Source organism: Lissotriton vulgaris, chromosome 4_1, assembly GCF_964263255.1.
Source record: "Lissotriton vulgaris chromosome 4_1, aLisVul1.2, whole genome shotgun sequence".
Classification (NCBI taxonomy): Eukaryota; Metazoa; Chordata; class Amphibia; order Caudata; family Salamandridae; genus Lissotriton; species Lissotriton vulgaris.
The window spans coordinates 1,458,383,896-1,458,403,148 of NC_141691.1; the positions used below are offsets into that span (position 1 = coordinate 1,458,383,896).

Sequence of the window (19,253 nt, forward strand, 5' to 3'; positions counted from 1 at the left end):
CTCGCCCATTTACAATGGGATGATGATTTTTATGCGAAGGTAGATGATTCCATCCACAAGGCTGTATCCAATCTCATGACTCCGATGGAGCAACGTTTAGCAGACAAAACCGAACAACTCTGTGCGAAGATGGGCTCCCCCACCCCTTCAGCTCCTGGAACGTCAGGTGCTTCTGGTCAGGCCCCAGACGACCACAGTTCTCCGCCACCTAAGAAGAAGTGCGCTGATGGGGTGCACACAGATGTGTTTGAATGCCTCAAACAGGCGTTTCTGGAGCACACTGCCCCCAATGTTCTTCCCCAGACTCCTACCGCCGGAGTGGAGGATCCCCCGCCAGGGTCTCCCAAAACACAGCAAGCGGAGTCCCCGGAGGGTTCGGACGAGGAGGCTGGTTCGCCACGTTCGTGGAGGCCTTCGGGCACTGCGGATCCTCCCAAGGCCACAATTCCAGACATGTTGGATCCTGATGACATCGTTCATCCCCGCTCTGTGGAGTGGGTCCCAGCCACCTCAGGAAACCGTTGAAAAATGATGGCGCAGAGCAGACTGAGGGCTGAGTGCCCACGGCCAACTTTAGAGGGCAAAGTGTCGGTTACCCGTGACATAGAGAGCAAGATGGCGACCTTCCTAGCCAAGTTTATTAAGGATCCCAAGAAAGACATAGATCGTTCCTGGCGCGCGTGTCAGGACAAGTTGCTTGACAACACCGGTCCCCTCGCCAAGATCCTGGACATGGCAGAGGAGGCCCGTGTCTCTGGTTCTCTGATCGACCCCGAAGTGTTGTCCGCCTGGGCTCAGCGCGCAATATGTTTTGTGGGTAATGCCAACTGCGCTCTTTCAACGGAGAGGCGCAGGTCCTTATTGATTAAAGTCGATCCCAAACTTGTGGACTTGGCAGGGTCGGAGGCGAGAGCCTCAGCGCAAGGCGGGCTGTTTGGCGACCCATTTATCAAAGAACTGGGGAAGTTTGTGGCTACGTTCACGTCCCTTGATAAGGCACAGGCGAACATTAAACGAGTCTTTACTCCGCTGGTTTTCCGCGGGGACAGGCGGGTTCGGAGCCGCCCGCCAGGCCATGGCCAAAACCAGCAGCCCCAGGGTAGGGGGCAAGGCTCCAGGCGCGGACAATACCAGTCTGACCAGAGCTTCATCATCTTTCACCCAACCAGGGGTCAACGATTTCAGGGTCGCGGCTACAGAGGAAACAACAATAATTCCAACTGTGAGTGTGCTACCAGCTGCGCGACTGCAGGTTGGGTGCAGGCTGGCGCGTTTCTTCTCCGCTTGGGAAGCGCTTACGGGCGATGCTTGGGTGCTTCAGACTGTCAGGGGCTTCCAGATAGAGTTTTATGGTTCCCCTCGACAGGAACGTCCCCCTCGCCCGATAGTTTTCTGCGCGTCAGACGCGAGGTTGATCGACAGGGAAGTGCAAGAGTTGCTCCGCAAGGGAGCAGTGTGTCACACGGAAATTCACCCTTCCGGGTTCGTAAGAAATATTTTTCTGGTGGACAAGACCGACGGGGGTCGGAGGCCAGTGATCAACCTTCGGGAATTCAACGAGTGGCTGGTGTACAGGCATTTCAAGATGGAGGGCATTCATTTGCTCAGAGATGTTCTCCAGCCACTCGATTGGATGGTATGTTTGGATCTGAAAGACGCGTACCTGGTGGTTCCGATTTTCCCCCAGCACAGGCTTTTCCTGCAGTTCATATGGCGGGGACTCGCTTACAAATTCCGTTGTCTCCTCTTCGGTCTCTCCTCGACCCCATGGTGTTTCACCAAAGTTCTCAGGCCCGTGGTGGAGTATTTGTGTACTCGCGGGGTCCACTTGATCATCTACTTGGACGATATGCTTCTCTTGAGTCAGAGTCCGTCGCAGTTGCGGGACCATCTGGAGTTAGTGATTTCGCTCCTTCAGTCGCTGGGGTTCATTATCAACGGGAAGAAGTCCCTCTTGGTTCCCACTCAGAAGGCCACCTTCCTGGGGTTCGTGACAGACTCCACCTCAGCCACACTCAGTGTACCTTCCAGGAAGGTAGCCAAAATCAGGCACGAGATCCGGCAGACCTGGGCAAAACAGGGAACCTCCCTGCGTCAGATTGCTCGGTTGGTAGGCCTCTTTTCCAGGGCCGCTGCATTACTGGGCACTGCAGCGCCTGAAGGCGCTCCACCTGCGGAAGGGTCTCACTTATTCACAGGTGGTACCTCTGACGGAAGAAGTACATGAGGAGCTAGAATGGTGGCTTTCCCACATGGAGGCGTGGAACGGGAGAGCAATTTTCGGCTGAGCACCAGACTTGGTGATTAGAGTCGGATGCCAGCCGGGCAGGCTGGGGTGCGCGATGTGGAGAGTTTTCCGCTGACGGCAGTTGGTCACCGCAAGAACAGCTGCTTCACATCAACTGTCTGGAGCTTCTGGCAGGCTCCTTTGCGGTTCAGTGCTGGACCAAGGACCGGGTTCAGGCCTCAGGCCTCAGGTCTGTTGAAGATGGACAATGTGTCGGCCGTGAGATACATAAACCACCTAGGAGGCACATGATCCAAAGCATTGGCGATCATGGCAAAACAGTTTTGGGAATTCTGCCTAGCGCACCACATATCAGTGACGGCGGAATATCTCCCAGGAAAGGAGAATCTTGTGGCGGATTGGCACTGCTGTTACCTTCGGGACTCCAGCATTTGGAAGCTGGATCCGGAGATTTTTTTATCACCTGCAAGAGAGGTGGGGTCCTTTCTCAGTCGACCTCTTTGCGTGCCGTCTCGATCGGCAGCTTCCCCGGTTCTTCAGTTGGAGGCCGGATCCCCTGGCGGCAGCGTGCGACGCGTTCAGTCAGGATTGGAGCCAGGAGAGGGGATAAGCTTTTCCCCCGTTTTCCATGATTACCAGGGTGACGGCCCAGGTTCGCCGACAGTTGGCGTCTGTGATACTGATAACCCCGTGTTGGAGGTCTCAAGTTTGGTTTCCGGTTCTTCTGGGACTTTCTTGGGATTTTCCAATCCGACTCCTCCCAACTCCCCATCTCCTGTTGAGTCTGGAAGGGACTCCCCACCGTCTGGTGGAAGATGGCTCCCTGCAACTCATAGCATTGCGGATTACAGGCAACGTTGGCGACTGCCGGGTCTTTCGGGACACGCTGAACTCTTGCTGTCCCGGGCCTGGGCAGATAGCACATCTAAACGATATAAATCGGCATGGCCGCGATGGGTATGCTGGTGTTTGCGACGGGAAGTGGATCCCGTGGTCGCAGATTTAACCCATGTTCTGAATTATTTGGCAGAATGAGCTCAGAAGGGTTTGGCGTATAAGTCGGTAAACGCTGTTCATTTGGCAATTTCGGCGGGCCACGCTCCAGTGGACGGGGCTACCTTAGGAGAGCACCCTTTCCTGTGCAAACTCTTGCGGGGCATCAGGTTGTCGCTACCACCAGAACCCAGTTATTCGGTTCTTTGGGATGTGAACCTGGTTTTGAACCTCTTGTTGTCGTGGCAACCTAACCGTTTTCTTTCCAGGAAGGAATTGTCTGCTAAGTTAGCCATGTTATTGTGTTTGGTGTCTTGTCGGAAAGTATCTGATGTGCCCGCTCTAGATATCACGGCCTGAGTTTTTTCCCCGGATGGGGCCACTTTTACGGTGAGTAGATGCACGAAATCGAACACACGCACAATTTCTTATCCTGCTTTCGGTGACTCTCCTAAACTTTGTGTGGTACAGTGCTTAAAAACCTATGAGGAAGCTACGGAGGAAGTTCGCCCCCCAGACGAACGACAACTCCTTATAGGACTCAAGAAGCCTTTCAAGGCGGTGTCTTCTCCCACTATAGCCCGTTGGGTGCGGTGGGTCATGCAGGAAGCTGGTATTGACACTAGGATATTTGGTGCACACTCGGCGCGGGGTGCGATGGCTTCCAAGGCGTTTAATCTCGGTGTACGTTTGGGAGTTCTTATGAGGGCAGCGGATTGGTCTTCAGATTGGACCTTCAAGAGATTTTATTTTAAGCCGCTGCTCAATATGGCCCAGGTGGTGGTCAATAAGCTTTGAAGGAGCATAATCCTCGCCTCCGGTCCTGACATAGAATAGAAATTTGCCTAGCATACGAGAAGGTAAGTTTCAATTCTATTAAAGACGCGGAGGCGAGGATTATCCCACCCAGCAAGCACGTTGGTTGCTATCCCTAACCGTAATGGTCGTAAGTAAATATATTTTAATTTGACTGGAAATGTGAAGTATTTTCTGCTTTGTTTATTGCAGTGATATGCACGATGTTAAATGTTTGCTGGTTTCAATTTGTTCAATTGGATTCCGGACGTCATGACCGATTGATGTACTTTATTGCAGGAAATGACCAGACTAAACAGAATGCCTAACTACGGGAGAGTTCCTCCAGCGAAGAAAGAGGAAGTGCAGGAAGTTGCAGGATGATTTATGGAAGACCTTTCATGGAAATTGAAGAGGACTTGATTGAGATGGTTTTCTTTTCCCGAGAGTGTTGGGAAATGTAGTTGTTGTTGGTTTAATAAAAAGCTGCTGTGGATAAAATTTGGAATAAAGCGAAGAGAGAATTGAGCATAATCCTCGCCTCTGCGTCCTTAATAGAATTGAAACTTACCTTCTCGTAGGCTAGGCAAATTTATTCTAAAGATCACGTCCTTCAGCAGGCGATGATACAGGGGTGAGGCTCTTGTTCTCCAACTAGATATCTAGTTCCTAAGTTGTCAGCCCCCTCGTCTATCAGATCTGTGTTGTAAACCCACCGGCCCAGCTGGAGTAAATGATCCTTTGCAAATCACTGCTTTAAGTGGTTCACTTAAAAGAAAGTGAAAAGGGGCAAAATATCCATATTAAGCCCTTTACAAAAATATCAACTTTTACATGGACACATGAAGCTCTACAGTTCGCTGTTGAAGAATATTCTGGGTGTAAAACCTCTCACCTGGTGTTAGAATCTAGGTGCAGGTAACCTGTTCCCTTTTCTACAGTGCATTTTTTTAATCAGCAATTTTTTTCCCAGTTTTTCATTTATGTATTTCAGAAGTAAAAGAAACGTAGACTCTTCAGAAATACCCTATAGTTTGTTGATGCAGCCCACCTGCTCTTGCTACCTTCGGCACTATTTTCTCCGTATTACCAAGGATGCTTTTCAGATTTCTTCCAGTATAGAAAGATTACCAAATGTTTTGCTCATTTGCAGTGGTGAAGGAATCTGCTTTGGTTGTACCAGTATCCAGCGGTTGGAGTTTGTTTGTCCCTTAGAAATGCGATTAATATAGAGGAGGCAAGATGGCGGTCTGTCTGTAGACCGCGAAGCAGCACCACGCCTAAGCTCCGCTTCGCGTTCCTGTGAAATGTGAAAGGGGAGAGATAAGGTCCCGCTACTCCTCGTTTCTGAAGTGCCGCACCTAATTCAACGACCACCCAGTCTACACGAAATTGCGGCGATCAAAAAACCCTGCATGTTGCTCTTCGAGTTCAACGATCAGCTGCAACTCCCTTGCTTCCACAGCATTACGGGAGAGCCGTTCACCTGGTTCTGCAGCGCCGCAACCTATCGGCTCCCCCCTGTTTCGGCTCCTGCTCCAGCCAGAGATCCGGATCCAGCTCTGCAGTTAGGAGTCTGCCCACAATCACAGCCGCAGTCGCAGCAGCCACTGCGGCCGCGGTCGCTGCTCTACCATCGTGGCTACACCGTATCCCCCGATCGTTCAACAGGGGTGCAGTGCTACAACTGTATTCTCTCTGCTCGCGTGTTCATTGCAGAGCCACTAGACCCGGCTACAGCTATGCCCTCGAAAACGGCAGCCTCAGCTGCGGCGACCAGAGCGCGCGTAGCAAAGGCCGCCAGAATTCTTCAAAAGGAGGCTGAGCGGCAGCAACATGAGGATTTGTTAGATGATGAGGAAGGAGGTAACACCCTTACCAATTCAGGAAGATCTAAGGCTAGAAATCAACAAGCCTCCTCTGAACAATCTTCAAGACAAGACGCCCACGCTGCTAGAAGAAAGCTCAGCTTAACCGGGGGTACAGTACTGGACTTGTTGCTTAAAAGGGTATTACAGAGCAGATTGCAGAAAGGTCCAGTATAAGAGACTATCCAAGATACACTGAACAACGCCGCCAATGAGGTAATAACCCACAGTCCAGGAGTAAACAATGGTAATTCCGGGAGTCCCATAGCAACATCGGAGCCTGAGCCCCTCATGAACACCACCATGAACTCTTTGGCTGGAGTTACCTCTACTGCTGCTACCACGACTCCAGTACAGCCCCCTCCAACAGTCACCTTAATTGTAAGTAATACGGATGCAGTTGAATCTGCTCAATCTGTTCATTCTACCCAACTTATTACACCTGATGGGGTCTTGGTGAGTGATGTTGGTCATATTCAAGAGCTGGAAGGGCGCTGCATGTCGTTTTCAGGGGCAGGAGAAAATGTCTTGGGGGTACAAGGCGAATTAACTCCGCTTGGGGTAAATCACTCAACACAGGTGTTATCTACTGGGCTCCTGACTGAATCATTACCAGCCACATCTGTTGGGCCTCCAAACTCACCCACACCCCCCCCCCCAACTCACTGACAATTCTGGCTTGTTGGTTGGGAATCAAGTGTTAGATCAAATTACGTCGGGGAATGCTCTTTAAAGGCTCATCTGCTGGAGGAGAAAGATAAAGAACCTAGTGAGTTCTACTCCTTTTCCGACGAGAATGGGATTATTGCTGTGGACGAGTGGTCGGATGAAGGTGACTCTATAGAAGGCTCGGATGATGGAGAGTCTGAATCAGAACCACTGCTCAGCTCTTCCAAGGGTAGCTACGATGAGGAGTGTTTGAATGTTAACACTGTCAGAGCCAAACCCAAACCGACATCCAGACTTAAACAGTGTGGTTCGGTCGATAACCACTCAGTTTCTAATCCGGTGTTACATGGGGGGGGGGGGCCTACAAACTCAGCTACCTCGGAAATATCTCACTCAGCAGTGGAAACTATTTTGCAGGCTATTGCAGCTCATAGGGAAGAGACAGCTCTGGACAGTAAGAGATCCCGGGCTGCACTCCGTAAAACGCAAGGAGTTGTCAAGAAAATCTCCAAATCTTGCAACCTGATAGGCGAAAGAGTCACAGAGATGGAAGCCAGGGTTATGACGAACGAGAAAGAGGCCACTCTGAACTCTGAGCGAATTAAACTTAAGGAAGCCGAACTCAGACATTAAATGGAAGCTGGAGGAGTTCGAAAATCGACAACGTCGCAATAATTTGCGTATTCTGGGAATCCCAGAGAAAATGGAGGGGGCGGATACTCGAGCTTTTGTAGAAAAACTATTCAGAGAGTCTATGCCTGATCTCAAAAACTGGAACTGGGACGCCGAAATCCAACGAGCCCACCGGATGCCCTTAAACTTGCTTTCTAAACCCGGGGTCTATCCCCGAGCCATTTTAGTATATTTTGGAAATTTCTTGTTAAGGCAGACGGTGGCTGACAAAGCGAGACCAGACCGTAAGGTGGTATACAACGAGCTTTCTAATTTCACAAGACCAGACTTTTGCCACGTAACTGTGGAGAGACGGTGGCGGCTCCGCTCTCTGATTAAACCGTTCCAAGACAAAGGTGCCCAAGCATATTTGAACAACCCTGCGAAGCTTAAAATTGTATTTGGTGGCCGCACAAAATTCTTTTATTCCGAAATCAAAGCAAAAGCATACCTTGATGAATTGTCTTAGAAATGACTTATATCATTGACACTTGTTTACCTATGGCCTTCATTTTTTGATTCAACCTTTGATAAATGCACACACTTAGTCACACTTAGTCAGGGGTATGATTTTGATATGGTTAAGAAGTAAGGCATTGAAACAATTTAAGGTTGTCATTTAACACTTAATTGTATATTGTTAGTATAGGTGGTATCATTGGTCTCCTTTTACCCCTTTTCTGGGTATTCATTTAATATTTCGGTAATTTAAATGGCGGTAGCTTAGATGTTGTGCTGTAACTGCATCACCCAGACTCTGGTTGAGTCTGTTTGCCTACTGTTTGGGGGGCGTTTCAAGGGGTGTGTGAGGGTAGGGTGGGGAGGGAGGCAGGGAAGGGGGAGCGGGGGTGGTTAGGGGGGTGAAAATACAAAAAAAAAGAACCAGTTTTGTCAGCAAAAGGCTTAAGCAAGGGGAAGTTAAATGGAACAGAACTCGAGTTGGAGCAATGTTCTAAAACAAATTTGTATCTGCTTAAAATGATCTTACTATCTTTTCCTATAAGCAATGGGTAGATTAAGTGTTCAAACCTGGAATGTTGGAGGGCTCTTAGCTGGGGATAACCGAAGACGACTGGCTGAGTTATTGAAACTAAATCCTGTTGATTTACTCTGTCTTCAGGAAACTCTTGTTCCATGGGTTAAGAAATCATGGTTGAACTTGAAGGGGTATAATTTATTGATAGCCTCTAAACAATCTTCGAACATAGGGGTGTTGCAGTTTTAGCAAAAACAAGCCTTGGGTTAGGACTACGTCACCTCTCAGACCCCCAGGGTAGATGGGCTATTGTTAAGCTTGCTTGTGGAATTACTATTTGCACCATATATGGGTCAAACCACAACGATCCAACTATCTTTCAGGTACTTGAAGCTGAACTGGCCACCTGGCAGGGCCCACTAGTTTTGTGTGGTGATTTCAACATCTCACTTATACCGTTGTTGTCCAATACTCCCTCCAAACAGAAATATCATGGTCGTAAACTCAGGGTGTATCAGGCTGTTAAAAGACTCTTGGCTAGCTATGGATTAATTGACGTCTGGTTACTAAACAATGCTCACGACCCAGGATATACTTATTTTTCACATCCTCACCAAAAACAAGTTCGGATTGATTACATATTTGTCTCCGGAGACTTAGCACCACAAGCGACAATTAATAAACCCCCAAGAATAATTTCCGATCATAATGCACTCATACTTGGGATCACAGCTAATTCACAATACACTCAACGACTGTCCTGGTCGTTCGCTAGGAAACTTTTGTCTAATCACGAGTTTATTACTCATATTAAAAACTGGACCGAAGAGTTCTTTAACATAAATCGGTTCAGCGCTTCCAGAAATACAGTGTGGGACTCCTACAAATCCGCTTTAAGGGGGGAGATTACTAGTTTTCAGTACCTCGCCAGAACTAAATTAAGAATAGAACATGAGTCAAAGGTGTCGGCACTGGCTAAAGCTGAGCAAGACCACACTTCCTTAATCGCACAGGGTAGAGATGCTAGTAGCCAGATGCTCAAGGTAGCGGTCATAAAAGCTGAGCTTAATACTAATCTTAGCCAGAAAGCTGCTCAAACCTATAGAGTTCATAGGAGGAAGGTGTATGAAAGTGGTGAAAAGGTGGGCAAGCAGCTTGCACTTCGAACCCGTCAAAAAAACGTAACAAATAACATCTCTACAATTGTAGACAGTGGGTAGACCTTTTCGCAAGCAGCTGATATCATCCTTCAATTCCAAAAATACTATCAACGGTTGTATTCAGAAGAAGCTGTTACCACCGAAAAAGATATCGATTATTTTCTGGCGAACTTCCTCAATAACCCGGAGGCTGTTAGCCTATTAGATGATATATCCAGGGAAGAGTTAGAAGGTGAGATCACGTTGGCCGAGGTAGAGTCCGCATTATCGCTTTTAACATCTGGCAAAGCAGCGGGCCCCGATAGATTGCCGATCGATATTTATAAAAGTCTTGGCCAACAATTATGTCCCCTTCTATATGATTTTTTTCTGGGGGTTCAGTACAATGGTGTTCCTCCACACTCCTGGGATGAGGCCAGCATTATTGTATTCCCAAAGAAGGGAAAACCACCCGAGCAATTAACATCCTATCGCCCAATATCTTTGATTAATTCGGACTCCAAATTATACGCAAAGTTGATGGCTGTTAGACTCAGTGGGGTCATTGGGCATCTGGTCTCTCCGTGGCAACATGGCTTTGTCCCGGGCAAGGGGACTACAGACCATACCCGTCGGGCTATTTAATGCCATGTCTGTCACGGGGGGCCGGATGTCAATGATCCTACTTGACGCTGAGAAAGCCTTTGATCGTGTTTCATGGAACTTTTTGTGGGTAGAAGTTCATCAATATGGAGGGATGAGGAATTGCTGTGTCCGTTTCTTTCCCCGAAATAGGAGTCGAAGTTTATCAAAAAATGAAAAGGGACACTTGTTACACCTTACAACCTTAGGTTTAAGGAAGAAGAGTACCCTCAAAAACTCAATGCAATTCGGAGTGCGGTATATATGTTTCATCCGCCCGCATTGTAGTTATGGCAGTTATCATTGGGATTTCTTCAGTGCGTTAGCTGCCAGCCTCATCCAGAGGCACCTCTGGGTTATTTGGTGCAGTGTCCAGAGATTGAGGGTTTCCCCACTTACAAAGTGAAAAAAAGAAAATGAAAAGTGATGTGCAGAGAATTGATTTAAAAGTGGGAAAGTAATCCCAAGGATTTATTGAGGGGTATGTTCCCAATTGGTTTTAAAAAGAGGTGGTACTTAATGTAGACCGAGTTACTAGGTCTATAAGTATTAAAGTTGTTGTGAATTCGTCGACATGTTTCAGCTCCTTAGGCCCTAGGGGTCTGTGGAGCTTTCGTCAGGACTTACAAAAAACAAAAATGTATACTCACACTATTTGTGCAGTATCGGTTTAGTCTTTTCAAGATATAGACAATTTGTCCGGTTTCTGAAAGAGAATTGCATGTTAGTACAGACAAACATACTCTTGTCCATAGATCAATTTCTTCACAATGGGGGAAAATAGACATTATCCTTTTGTGGAACAAAGCTAAATTGTACTCTATTTGGGAATCAGGGGGGGGGGGGAAGGTTTAGGGGTTCAGTTGTAGCAGACGCATGGTGATTTTATGAAAATTTCTGATTTGCAGAGTAGGTGTTGTAAACTGTGTATTTATCGTTAGGTAAATTTTGCTGAGTGCCCCATGTGTCAGGTGGCCAATAGTTATTACATTGCATAGTACTCAGCGGGGTACTATTAGTAGAGAGCTAAGTCTGTGTTTTCCAAATATCTCACTTGAGTGGAGCCTCAGCAATAATTAGACAAGATTTGAGAGTAAGGTCCCGTTCTAGGGACAACGTCTGTTATAATATGTCATAAGCAGCGCCAAATCACTGTTAACATTCTTATGTCTAATGAGTGCGTTTACTAATGCAGAGTAATCTAATCACTTCGGAAATCGGGAACAATGAGTTCCGGATGTGGTGATAAGCACAGTGCTCGTATTTTTCTATAATTTGCAAATGGGAACCAAGGGCGGCGCAGGTCACACTAGCAAGGTCCCGTTTTTAAAAGAGGGAAGCCGCCCCTGGAACGCTTATGCGCTACTACACAATAGGCACAATACTGGTATTTTTCTATAATTTGCAAATGGGAACCAAGGGTGGCGTAGGTCACATTAGCAAGGTCCCGTTTTAGAAAGGAAACCGCCCCTGGAACGCTAATGCGCTTCTACACAGCGCCACCAATTGTAGGCAAGTTATAAACAAATGGCGCTGAGCAAAGCTCGAAGAAATGAAAAGGAAGACGCTAAGCGCCGAAAAACATACATAGCGCAATTTCATATTTGAAATAAAGGCGTCCTACCTGAATTTGCCGAACTTGTTGCGACAGTGGGGGGGATCGCTTGTTGAGCGCAGAGCTATTAGGATTGGTGAGAAGAGGTCTTAGGGTTAGACAAGAGTCGTGGGACGCTGTATCTTACCGAGAAGTTAGCGGTCTCTCTATGTCAAACGCCATTACCCGCGTGTGGAGAGTATCCTGACTGGTGCTGACTCTGCCCTCGGATATCGGTGGTGTTCCGGTTGCTCTATTTTAAAGGGGCAGTATTTAGGCAGTCAATTGCGTTTAAAGGAGCCTGCTTATTTTATTCATTGACAAATAGGCTTGGGTATTTCTTAAAGCTGTGATTCTTAATGCAAGACATACTGTTCAAATACATCATTATTAGTTGGTGACCTAATGTAGATAGATTATCTGTAACTTTACAGTTTGCAGTGAATAAGGTCATTATGGAGGGAGGGGAAAATAGACTCCCAATGATATGCTACTAGGTGCATGGGGTCAACGCGCAAAGTGGTGCCATGCGATGTTATCGTTTAGCCCATGTTCATAAGTGCGCAATCGGTCCACCCACCTCTGCTCCTTTTCATACAGCACCTTTTCTGCATTCTGTGACTTATCCGTCAGCATCTCGATCACTGTCCAATGTATGTCATCACAGGAATGGTTCATTTCAATAAAATGTGAACACAGTTTGGTAGTATTCTTCTTCAACCTGATATTACTTTTATGTTCGCTAATTCGTGTTTTAATTTTGCGACATGTCATCCCAATGTACTGTTTTTTACAGGGGCAGCTCACCATGTATATAACATGGGAGGAATTGCAGGTAGTATGCTGTTTTTGTGTCCATGTGAAACTTTCCGATAACTGTAATGTTTTGGAAGCTGATGTAGTCTTACATGCGGCACACATCCCACAGGGGTAATGTTCTGTTACAGGTGTCATTGTTGCATCTCTTGTTAAGGTTGTTGATTTGTGCTTTTGAGGGCGAGTGTGAACCAAGGCGTCTTTTAGGTTTTTTGATCTGCGGTTCGCGAATCTAGGTTTTGGCCAATCGAATTTTCCTGTGTTCAAGATATGCCAATTTTTGTTTATAAGTTTTTGTATGGCATACGTTGCTGGATTAAAGGTGGTCACACAGGTTGTGAGATCTGGTGTTGGTTCTTTTTGGTGAGTTTGTAAAAGGCACTCTTTGTTGACTACTGGTTCTTTTTTTGAATTTCCTGATTGTTTTTTCGGTGTAGTCCCTATTTTTCAATTTGGAACTAAGTTCTTCTGCTTGGATTTTATAATCTTCATTTTTGCTGCAATTTCTTTTAAGCCTTAGAAATTGGCTATAGGGTAGGTTATCCCTTAGTGGTTTGGGGTGATAACTTTAATACGATAACAGGCTGTTCTTGGCCGTTGGTTTCGTATAGGTCTTTGTTTGCAGTATATTGTTTTCAGTGAAGATAGTGAGATCCAGGAAGTCCAGTTTTTGATTGCTCGAGGTGTATGTAAAATTAAGCCAGGGGTCCAAACTGTTAAGCCAAACTATAAATTGAGGCAGATCTTTTGAGTGTCCCAAATCACAAAGATGTCATCAATGTATCTCTTCCAGTGTAATATACTGGAAGAGAATGGGTGGTTTCATTGAGGACATGTTGGGTTTCAAATTGGCTGACATATAGTCCGGCCACCGAAGGCGCAAAAGCGCTGCCCATGGATGTTCCATGGACTTGAATGTACAGATTGCCATCATATTCAAAAAAGTTCTCCTTTAAAGCTAATTTACAACACTCGAGAATAAAGTGTCTTGGGGTGTTGTAATGCCATTCTTCCATATAGAGGACGTCCTCTAGCATCTGCAGGGTTTCATCCTGTGGTAGGCTGGTAAACAATGACTCAACGTCTAGCCCAACCATAGTCATAGTATTTGGGTCAAACGGGGTATCCATGATTTGTAACAACAGGTCCCTGGTGTCTACACCGAAAAAACAATCAGGAAATGCAAAAAAAGAGCCAGTAATCAAAAAAGAGTGCCTTTTACAAACTCACCAAAAAGAACCAACACCAGATCTCACAACCTGTGTGACCACCTTTAATCCAGCAACGTATGCCATACAAAAACTTATAAACAAAAATTGGCATATCTTGAACACAAGAAAATTCGATTGGCCAAAACCTAGATTCGCGAACCGCAGATCAAAAAACCTAAAAGACGCCTTGGTTCACACTCGCCCTCAAAAGCACAAATCAACAACCTTAACAAGAGATGCAACAATGACACCTGTAACAGGACATTACCCCTGTGGGATGTGTGCCGCATGTAAGACTACATCAGCTTCCAAAACATTACAGTTATCGGAAAGTTTCACATGGACACAAAAACAACATACTACCTGCAATTCCTCCCATGTTATATACATGGTGAGCTGCCCCTGTAAAAAACAGTACATAGGGATGACATGTCGCAAAATTAAAACACGAATTAGCGAACATAAAAGTAATATCAGGTTGAAGAAGAATACTACCAAACTGTGTTCACATTTTATTGAAATGAACCATTCCTGTGATGACATACATTGGACAATGATCGAGATGCTGACGGATAAGTCACAGAATGCAGAAAAGGTGCTGTATGAAAAGGAGCAGAGGTGGGTGGACCGATTGCACACTTATGAACATGGGCTAAACGATAACATCGCATGGCACCACTTTGCGCGTTGACCCCATGCACCTAGTAGCATATCATTGGGAGTCTATTTTCCCCTCCCTCCATAATGACCTTATTCACTGCATACTGTAAAGTTACAGATAATCTATCTACATTAGGTCACCAACTAATAATGATGTATTTGAACAGTATGTCTTGCATTAAGAATCACAGCTTTAAGAAATACCCAAGCCTATTTTTCAATGAATAAAATAAGCAGGCTCCTTTAAACGCAATTGACTGCCTAAATACTGCCCCTTTAAAATAAAGCAACCGGAACACCACCGATATCCGGGGGCAGAGTCAGCACCAGTCAGGATACTCTCCACACGCGGGTAATGGCGTTTGACATAGAGAGACCGCTAACTTCTCGGTAAGATACAGCGTCCCACGACTCTTGTCTAACCCTAAGACCTCTTCTCACCAATCCTAATAGCTCTGCGCTCAACAAGCGATCCCCCCCGCTGTCGCAACAAGTTCGGCAAATTCAGGTAGGACGCCTTTATTTCAAATATGAAATTGCGCTATGTATGTTTTTCGGCGCTTAGCGTCTTCCTTTTCATTTCTTCGAGCTTTGCTCAGCGCCATTTGTTTATAACTTGCCTACAATTGGTGGCGCTGTGTAGAAGCGCATTAGCGTTCCAGGGGCGGTTTCCTTTCTAAAACGGGACCTTGCTAATGTGACCTACGCCACCCTTGGTTCCCATTTGCAAATTATAGAAAAATACCAGTATTGTGCCTATTGTGTAGTAGCGCATTAGCGTTCCAGGGGCGGCTTCCCTCTTTTAAAAACGGGACCTTGCTAGTGTGACCTGCGCCGCCCTTGGTTCCCATTTGCAAATTATAGAAAAATACGAGCACTGTGCTTATCACCACATCCGGAACTCATTGTTCCCGATTTCCGAAGTGATTAGATTACTCTACATTAGTAAACGCACTCATTAGACATAAGAATGTTAACAGTTATGGCGCTGCTTATGACATATTATAACAGACGTTGTCCCTAGAACGGGACCTTACTCTCAAATCTCGTCTAATTATTGCTGAGGCTCCACTCAAGTGAGATATTTGGAAAACACAGACTTAGCTCTCTACTAATAGTACCCCGCTGAGTACTATGCAATGTAATAACTATTGGCCACCTGACACATGGGGCACTCAGCAAAATTTACCTAACGATAAATACACAGTTTACAACACCTACTCTGCAAATCAGAAATTTTCATAAAATCACCATGCGTCTGCAACAACTGAACCCCTAAACCTTCCCCCCCCCCCCCCCCGATTCCCAAATAGAGTACAATTTAGCTTTGTTCCACAAAAGGATAATGTCTATTTTCCCCCATTGTGAAGAAATTGATCTATGGACAAGAGTATGTTTGTCTGTACTAACATGCAATTCTCTTTCAGAAACCGGACAAATTGTCTACATCTTGAAAAGACTAAACCGATACTGCACAAATAGTGTGAGTATACATTTTTGTTTTTTGTAAGTCCTGACGAAAGCTCCACAGACCCCTAGGGCTTAAGGAGCTGAAACATGTCGACGAATTCACAACAACTTTAATACTTATAGACCTAGTAACTCGGTCTACATTAAGTACCACCTCTTTTTAAAACCAATTGGGAACATACCCCTCAATAAATCCTTGGGGTTACTTTCCCACTTTTAAATCAATTCTCTGCACATCACTTTTCTTTTTTTCACTTTGTAAGTGGGGAAACCCTCAAACTCTGGACACTGCACCAAATAACCCAGAGGTGCCTCTGGATGAGGCTGGGTGCTAACGCACTGAAGAAATCCCAATGATAACTGCCATAACTACAATGCGGGCGGATGAAACATATATACCGCACTCCGAATTGCATTGAGTTTTTGAGGGTACTCTTCTTCCTTAAACCTAAGGTTGTAAGGTGTAACAAGTGTCACTTTTCATTTTTTGATAAACTTTTTGTGGGTAGCCATGGCACGCACTAATTTCGGCCCTAAAGTGTTGAAATCTATTAAATCAATATATCTACGTCCCAAAGCAAAACTTCTAATGTTAGGTTCAGAATCTGGTTATATTAATATTGCAAGAGGCACGAGGCAGGGGTGTCCCTGTTCGCCCCTACGTTTCGCTCTTTATATCAACCCCCTAATTCTTAAATTTTTGGAAAGCAATGTCATTAAACCAGCACTCTGTAATCAATTTGAAACAAAAGTCTTAGCTTATGCCGATGACATTGCGGTTTTAACACCTGACCCGATCGAGGCGATGCAGGAAATTGAGCGAGTGGCCTTAGAATATGGTAATTGCTCGGGGTATTCTCTCAATAGAGGAAAGACTTATCTTATGTACTGATATAACTGTCTGCCCAGATCAAAGAAGAGCCAAGACAGCTACTTATCTTGGAGTAGTCATTTGCTCTAATACTAAGCTTGTAGTGAAACTTAACTTTGATCCGCTCCTGGAAAAGATAAAGACTGATTTGGATAGGGTAAATTGTCTCTACCTCTCCATCCTAGGTAACGTCAATTATTTGAAAATGAATGTACTGCCTAGATGCCTATATCTATTTCGAACTATTCCTTTATCTGTTGAACCTAAAATTCTCACATTGATCAATGCCCTCATGTCTAAATTTGTTTGGCAGCACGGGAAGATTAGGCGATCACATTCTTTTCTGTCTCTTCCACTGGATAGGGGTGGGCTTACTTTACCTAATATAACTTTCTTCCACTGGGCAGCTTTTCTTAAACAGCTAACTCCTATGGCGTTAGATTCGATCGAAGAAAATTGGTCTGATACAGCGTTAATTCCCTCAATTTATGAGCTCGTACTCGGCCAAGATGCTAAAGGTTTATAGCTAAGAAGGACCGAGGCAAGTTATTGTAATAGGAATAAGGGAGAAATCCTAACTAGCGCCTTGAAAATTTGGGATAAAGTAGCCAAACACATGCACATTGGGAAAATTAATTGCTATACACCTCTCTGGCATTCCACCATTACACTCAGTCTTGATTTTGAATCTACTGCAAGGAAATGGGAAAGGCTGGGTATTAAAACTGTTAACACGTTTTTGCTAAAAGGATCAGACACTGTTTTTATTGATTTAAAATCGAAATATGGTCTTTCTAACGGGGAGTTTCTTAAGTTTGCACAGTTATTCGCTAAGCTAAGAGCTAAAGGGTCTCCACTGTGTCTTGCAAAAATTGATATAATTGAGGCAATTGTTAGACCAAATACTAGGATAGGAACATTTTATGACACCCTTCTGACTGAAACACAGGATGATATGGAACAGACAGAAAGTAAATGGGCGGCGAAACTTAATAATCCAGATATTGACATAGACAGAGTCTTGGAGTTGAGCCATAAATTATTTATGGCTAGTAACCTAAAAGCTCAACTGTTCAAAACAGTATTTGATCTCTATTTTACCCGGCCAAACTTTTTGTGTGGGGCAAAAGAGAGAATGATCTGTGCCCACGATGTTTACAGGGACCCGCTACTCTAATCCATATGTTTAGCAATTGTTCCGAACTTATTGTTATAAAAAGTATGATTGCTTCCTTTTTGGAGAAAATATTTGGTCACAAACTTCCCGAGTCTGATACCCTATTTGTCTTAGGTTATGACAACTCTTTAAAACTTTCAAAAACTGAAGAAAGACTGTTATTTATTGGTACAGCTGTTTTGAGATTAATTTTGTCCGCCCGTTGGAAAGAAGCTTCCCCACCTAGCTTTCAGATGTGGCTAGCCCGCTTCTTAGCGGTTTACCGTTACGAATCGGCTACATTTGCTACTAGAGGCTTTAAAGCAAGGCTTCGAGGGGAGGCGATTTGGCGGGCTGTCTCAAATTGGAAAGCCGGGATAATTCCAAGCGGAATTGGTTGAACTTTACAAGATTCTATTTGATTGTATATATGCCACTTAGTAGCTTTTAGTTTCTGTATTCAGTTCCACAGTTCATAAATGTTCCTAAATGTATGTATAACATATCCATTCTTAAAGTTTTATGTTCTGTTTTGTTTTTCTCTATCACCTGAATTTTTTTTTCCATGTATACACTGTTTAAAATTATCCCTGATTGTCTTATGCTGCTGCTGGTTCTTTAATAAAAAAATAAAATTAAAAAAAATGCGATTAATATCAAAGTATAATTTTTAATTTTTCAATAAATCTCTGCTGTGGTGCACTTAATCCTCTGGAGATTTTCCATGTTTAAGCGGTTTGACCTGGATCATTCATTCAAAGACAGTTCCACTTAATCGCAATCTAATTTAGGCCTTTTTTTGGGACAGGAATAACTCCTATCTGATATGCAGGCAGGTTCCCCTGTCCAGGGTGCCCGACCACATTTAGATCTGATATCCTGACATTTATATTGTCCCTAGCATCACATTTATCTAACCTATGCTCAGATGCCTAGGCATCGCCCTACCCATCTGCGGTCCTGGACATGTCCTATGACCTGGAGAGGCGCACCAAGCATGCCCTTCTATAGAACAGAGGACTACTATCCCAGTTCTTTGGTAGATTACATGGAGCAGTGGTGGTAATGTACAGTAATTTGGAGATGTATAGTGTGACTAGATATTTCCATCTGTGTCACTGAGATTGCCCCTCTAGTCTAAAAAAAAAAAGAAAAAAAGGTGTGCATGTGTGTATATTCCCTTAGTGGGTGCCGCAAAAGTCTCCATAATTAAATATTCAATGCCACAGTGGGTGCTGACAAGTCACAACACTGATGCTCCGCTTTTTTGTAGACACTGCAACAGGACATGCCACTCCTAATTTTCATCGCACTCGCAAGCATCAGCCCCGTGAGTTGTCAGCACCCACTGTGGCATTAAATATTTAAATATGGAGACTTTTGCAGCACCCACTAAGGGAATACGAACTTCAAAGACTACAATGCACTAGTTGTACACGCCCATTGAGGCAGGACATATAAGGACTATAGCGA

General features: G+C 45.0%; 1 protein-coding gene and 1 pseudogene across 3 annotated transcripts in view; one reads left to right on the top strand and one right to left on the bottom strand.

Annotated features, from left to right (window-relative positions):
- Nucleotides 1–19,253, bottom strand: part of TRAPPC8 (trafficking protein particle complex subunit 8) — a 1,294,567-nt gene that overhangs the window by 424,708 nt on the left and 850,606 nt on the right. The gene's annotated exons all lie outside the window — the stretch shown is intronic.
- On the top strand, nt 1,768–3,283 carry LOC147724103 (uncharacterized; annotated as a pseudogene).